Source organism: Suncus etruscus, chromosome 5 (assembly GCF_024139225.1).
Source record: "Suncus etruscus isolate mSunEtr1 chromosome 5, mSunEtr1.pri.cur, whole genome shotgun sequence".
NCBI lineage: Eukaryota > Metazoa > Chordata > Mammalia > Eulipotyphla > Soricidae > Suncus > Suncus etruscus.
This window is the reverse complement of record NC_064852.1, coordinates 119,391,984-119,397,985: the sequence shown is the minus strand read 5'-3', so window position 1 is coordinate 119,397,985 and position 6,002 is coordinate 119,391,984. Positions and strand designations below refer to the sequence as shown.

The following is a 6,002-nucleotide window of genomic DNA, read 5'->3' as shown; positions in this document are numbered from 1 at the left end:
GAGAAGAATTTCTTTAGGGGAGATTTGGGCAAGTTGTTCTCCACGTCTGTTGGAAAATGAATAAAAGGAAAAGAGTGAGATGGAAGACAAAGGAGATTTTGGCTGTCTTAAAAAAGAACTAACTCTTCGAAGAATCAAGGAAGTTCACTGGGGAAGAACCAGGAACCATACCTTGGAATTGGAATCCCTGAGCCTCAGAAAGAAGACTTGAGGGACCCAGAGACAGTTCAAAGGACAGAGCATACATTCTGCAGGTAGGCGATCTGTATTTGGTCCCCTGCAAAGCCAAGGACAGAACCAGGAACAAACCTTGTAAACTGAGCTGAAAGTAATCTCCAAGCACTGCTGGATGTGGCTTCACAATCAAACATTAAAATAAATTTATAGTGCTCTCTTTGGCAGCACATATACTAAAATTGGAATGATACAGAGAAGATTAGCATGGCCCCTGCGCAAGAATGACATGCAAATTTGCAAAGCGTTCCATATTTTTTCAGGTTGATGGAAAAATAAATGAGTTTCTAAAATAAAATAAATGTATAAAAGGAAGATAGGGCTCATTAACTTTTTCCAGGCAATATTTACGGATATTTATCACTATATATCTTAGGTCTTGTCGAGGCAAGATACAAAAAAGGTGATGGCAGGTCTCTGTGGTCTTCTTTAGTTCCCAGGTTCCCAATATTTTCAAGAACAAAAATAAAGCTTAGTCAGATACTCATACTCAGAGATAGAATGTCAAAAGTACATTGGAAATGTACTTTTATTGGAAAGGAAAGGAGAAAGAAAGGAACTCCCAGTGTGGGGAGGAACTTAGTATAAGACTTAGTTAATATGATTTGATTTGTGGAGGTTCTTATAGGAAAACTGAGCCTTTGTATAGGGTTTCAAAGGCTCTTTACATTCTGTACTAATTGATAAAAAGAATGTCAAAGAATGCCAGGATCCTACAGAGAGATTTGGTTGGTCTGAGTACTTAAGGCTGGGCCATTTGCCTTAGGCATTGTCTATTATTTTATCCTCTTTGGTGAGGCACAATTCTATGATCCAGTTAGAATGTTTCAAGTATTAGCCAGGCCCTTGGGTTGTGTGTTTGTCTATGGTAACAAATGGAACCACTGGTGAGGGGAAACTGAGGTTTGCTCTTTTAGCAGGATTCAGAATCTTTCTCAGTTTGTAGTTTTATGACCATGAGAAGAAAAATAATCAAAGAAGGCTAAAACACAGAGCATTTATGCAGATGCAAAATTAACTGCGTTTAGGTCATTGCATAAATAGTTTTCAATGATATAAGTTGCTTTTATGTTAGAAAGGGACAGAGGACATTTTGACAGAAAGCAAATTAATTAATGGAATAAAACAGTATCTGATGGTTTTAATTATAATTTGTGGTGAAAAGAAAAAGGTCGCTTCATCTTCTGGATTTTATTTGGGTTGGAGATAATTATGTTTAGGTAAAAGAAATAAAAAGATATAATTGCAAGATAATGTCAGTCCTTTAGAGAACATCATGTATTCCACCTCCTGAGAAAAGAAAATTATTATTTCCTAAATTATAAGCTCAAGTTGAATATAAATTACCTGGAAGAAAAAATTATCTTGAAGTTTAAAAATATAAACTCTCAAGTCATTACACTTTAAAACTAAAAAAAATAAACAAAAAAAACCCCAAAACTCACCAGTGTGTTCAAACCAGCTAAATCCTAATCCTTGTCTGCTAAAATAAACATTACACACATACATGCAGGGTGTGAAGCAAGGCTTGGCTTGAAGAGAGGAACGGTTACATTTCTGTATTTAAACAAGAGCCTGCTCAAACACATTTCATTTGGCCCTGACACACAAAAATGAGAGTTTTTAAAAACTGGAAAGAGAACTTTATGTCTTGAAACACAGAGACTGAATGTGGAGTATATTTTACAGATATCACGAGAAGTTTCTCTCTCTCCCACCTTTTATGAAGCCATCAAAGGGGCAATTGTGTGAACAAAGTAACACAGTAGCATGTCACATTCCATATATATTGATTTATCAACTCTAGGGAGAAGCCTATGTACTTTCTAGACCAGTGATGAGCAGTGAACTGCATACAAATGTGAGAAATGGAAAATGTTCAATGCAAACACACCATAAAAATAAAGATAATAATTTTTGGAAAAAAATATTTGCAGAGGTGCATACTTTTTTACCTTTAATTACAGAAGCTCTAAAAAGTGAATCCAGGGCCTCACTGTGATTTTCACGGGTTCTTGACATCTTTGCCTTCATGAATTTTTTTTCTTCATGAAAAGTATTTAAAATTATATTTGTGACAGGGCTGGCACAGAGATGACATAATCCAGGCAGGATTCATTTGCATATATTAATTATTATTATAACTGGTCTTTTCTAATTTTTTCCCTTTAATTTTATTGAAACCATTGTGATTTACAAAATCCTTCATAGCTGAGTTTCAGTCATGCAATGTATCAAGGCCAATTCCACCACCCATGTTCACCTCCCTCCACCAATGTTCCCAGAGTGCATCCTGTACCACCACTATTTGCTCCCTGGCCTGCCAGTAAAATCGGTCCATTTTAAGTTTAGATTGTTAAAGTTTGGGTCTCTTGATTCCATTGTTGTTGCCTTTGGCTGGATATTTAGTCCTGTCCTTTTTATCTCTATCAATGCACCTGAGACCACTTGGCCCCAAGCCCCCATCCTTTCACATTTGCTTCTACTCTTCCACTCATTTTCTTTCCTTTCTTCTAATTTTAATTATCATGAAAAATAAAACTTACTTCCCTGAGTTCATTGATATTTAAGGGGTCTTACTTGTCTTTCATCTGATGGAGTCTGATTGATCCAGGATCCTGAGTCAGTCACTCAACAAATGCTTAGCTTCTCTAGTGAGACTAAAATGCAGAGAACTCAGCTATGGGGCTGTGGTTGAAAACAACAGAAACTCAGATTTATAATCTGAGTAGATTGAGGAAACTTTCATTTGTAGAACTGTATTTAAGAAACTAGTAACAATGTTTTTGGAAGCAGTATTGCAAACCATAGTGCCTTAAAGGAAAAACCAAGTAAGGTGATTGCTATAGGGGTAGACTGGGACATATGGAAGGAAGTAAACACTGGGGAAAGGATTGATGTGGGGACATTGTATACCTGAAACCCAATCATGAGTAACTTTGTAAATCATAGTGCCTTAATAAGAAATAAGTAGCAGAGAAGGGTCTGTGAAAGACAGTGAGAGTCAGGGGAAGGTGGGAAGGAGGTAGAAAGGTGTGAATGATGAAAGTGGAGAGTGAAGAGTGTTTTCTGTAGGAAGTTATTTATTTAACCAAAGGAAGATTATAAGGTCTGAATGAGGAAGGAAAGGAGGAAGGAAGTAAGAAGGGAAGGAGGGAGGGAGGGAGGAAGGAAGGGAGGGAGGGAAAAGAAAGGAAGGAAGGCAGAGAGAAAGAAAAAGAAAAAGAGAAAAGGAAGAGAAAGAAAAGAAAAAAGAAAGAAGAAAGAAAGAAAGAAAGAAGAAAGAAAGAAAGAAAGAAAGAAAGAAAGAAAGAAAGAAAGAAAGAAAGAAAGAAAGAAAGAAAGAAAGAAAGAAAGAAAGAAGAGAAAGAAAGAAAGAAAGAGAAAAAGAAGAAAGAAAAAGGAAAAGTAAATAAGGTAGGAAGGAAGGAAGGCAGGAAGGAAGGCAGAGAAAGTGTGAGAGAGAAAGAGAGAGAAAACAAAGAACTGGAAGGGGAAGAAATCACTGAAGATGTGGTGGTGGTAGACGGCATCTCTGACCACACTTAGTGAAGGCTTTCTGTTACATTAGCATGGCTTCCTTGTGTGGGCCTTTAATATTTCATTTGAAATGTTCCCTCTTTATTTTCTGTTCTCACAGAAAGACAGAACCAGACTTCCAACTATAATTAAAATGGCACTTTCTTTGAGTGATGTGACCATGTTTCCATCCTGTTCTTAGCAGCCATCTCACTTCCCCCTAAAGAGTTTGCATTTATGTATTTTTAAAAGAGAAGTGTAACTTAACAGGAGATTGTTTCAGTAAAAGCCTGGTTTGAATGTCCTAGCCACCCACCACACTCTGGGCAGTTCCCTAGTAACCAGCCTGCAAATATGACCTATTTGAGTCCCAATTGAAATCAGCATTTCATCACTATTTTAAGTTTGGCTTCAAAACCATGTGCTTCTTCCTCCAAAATTGGCACCAATCACAGTGTTAGCTTGTAGCACTTTGGAATAACCTTCCGGATATTTTTAGTGGTTTCTCTGTGAAAATATCAATGTTTCCAAAAAAAAATAAGGAAGGCAAGAGTGGAAAATCTAGACCCAGGAAAGGCCCAGAACTATGCTGGGATGTAATCAATTATTTAGGAGCTCATTTCCCAGGCCCTGTGCTAAGACATTCATCTGTGATGATGAAGATGTGACTGTCACCAGAGAACTCACAGACGGTAGGGGAGAAAGTTGCAAGGACCAGAAGGTGACAGTGTGATGTAATATGTGTGAAAACCACACAGTCAATGCCCAAAAGTCAACAGGATAACAGGGCAGTTTGCTTCAGAGCTGGAGACACAAGAATAAGAAAACCGAGGATGATTTCTAAGGGAAAGTGGTGATAAGGCTTTCTTAGGTTTTGTGGAGCTAACTTTTCTGAATTCTTTGAATATCCTAGATATCAACCCTTTATCTGATGTGTTGGGTGCAAAAATATTTTCCTCATTCCGTTAGCTGTCTTCTAGTTTTAACCAGTCTTTCTCTTGCCATACAGAAACTTTTAGTTTGAGGTTGTTAAATTTATTTAGGTTTGGTGCTATACCTCTTGTCATTAGCATTCTTTCATCAAAGACTTTTTTGAGGTATAAGTCTTAAAGTGTTCTGCCTATTATTTCCTCAATGAACTTCATAGATTCAGGGCTGATTTTAAGATCTTTAATCCATTTTAAGTTGGATTTTTTTGTAAGGTGTGAGGTATGGATCAATCTTTAGTTTCTTACAGGTGGTTATCTAGTTGTTCAACACCTTTTGTTGAAGAGACTGTATTTGTTCCATTTCAACTTCTTGGCACCTTTGTCAAATATTAGTTGACCATATATTTGGGGTACATCACTGAATATTCTATTCTGACCCGTTGGTGTGAGATTCGTCTTTGTTCCTGTACCATGCCTTTTGATCTCTCTGTCTTTATAGTAAAGCTTTAGGTTAGGTAAAGAAATGCCACCCAGTTTCTTGTTTTTCAGTATAGATTTGGCTAACTTGGATTCTTGTGGTTCCATACAAATTTTAGTAAAGCTTCAGGTTAGGTAAACAAATGCCACCCAGTTTCTTGTTTTTCAGTATGGATTTGGCAAACGGATCTCTTGTGGTTCCATTCAAATTTTATACTTGATTGTTCTAAGTCCTTAAAAAATGATGTCTGAATTTGGATAGGGATTGCATTGAATCTGTATAGTAGTTTAGGTAAGATAGTTATTTTGATGTTGGTTCTTCTTACCCATGAGATGGTTCTTCCAATTCCTTAGGTCCTCTTCCATTTCTTTCCAAAGTGTTTTGAAGTTTTCATGGTATAGGTTTTTCACTTCTTTTGTTAGGCTGATTCCTGGGTACTTGATATTTTTATATACTATTTTAAATAGGATTGATTTCTTAATCTCTTTCTTCTGCTTCATTATTTGTATAAAGGAATGCTACTGTCTTTTGTGTATTGACTTTGTAGCCAGCCACTTTGCTATATTGGTTTATTGTTTCTAGGAGTTTTACTATGGACTCTTTAGAGTTTTCTATGTATATCATCACATTATCTGCAAAATGAAATAGTTTGAGTTCCTCTTTCCCTATTTGGATTCCTTCAATTACCTTCTCTTTCCTGGCTGCTATTGCTAGGACGTCTAAAACTATGTTGAATAAGAGTGGAGACTGTGGACAGCCTTGCCTAGTACCTGACCTTAGAAGAAATGTTTTCAGTTTTTCGCTGCTAAGGATAATGTTGGCTGTGAGCTTTTGATAGATAG

At 36.7% G+C, this 6,002-nt stretch overlaps 1 non-coding gene across 1 annotated transcript; it reads left to right on the top strand.

Annotated features, from left to right (window-relative positions):
- The first annotated feature begins 386 nt into the window (after nt 1–386).
- LOC126010532 (U6 spliceosomal RNA) lies at nt 387–493 on the top strand. The gene has a single exon (XR_007496557.1). It is a non-coding gene; the product is annotated as a U6 spliceosomal RNA (small nuclear RNA).
- The last annotated feature ends 5,509 nt before the right edge of the window (nt 494–6,002 follow it).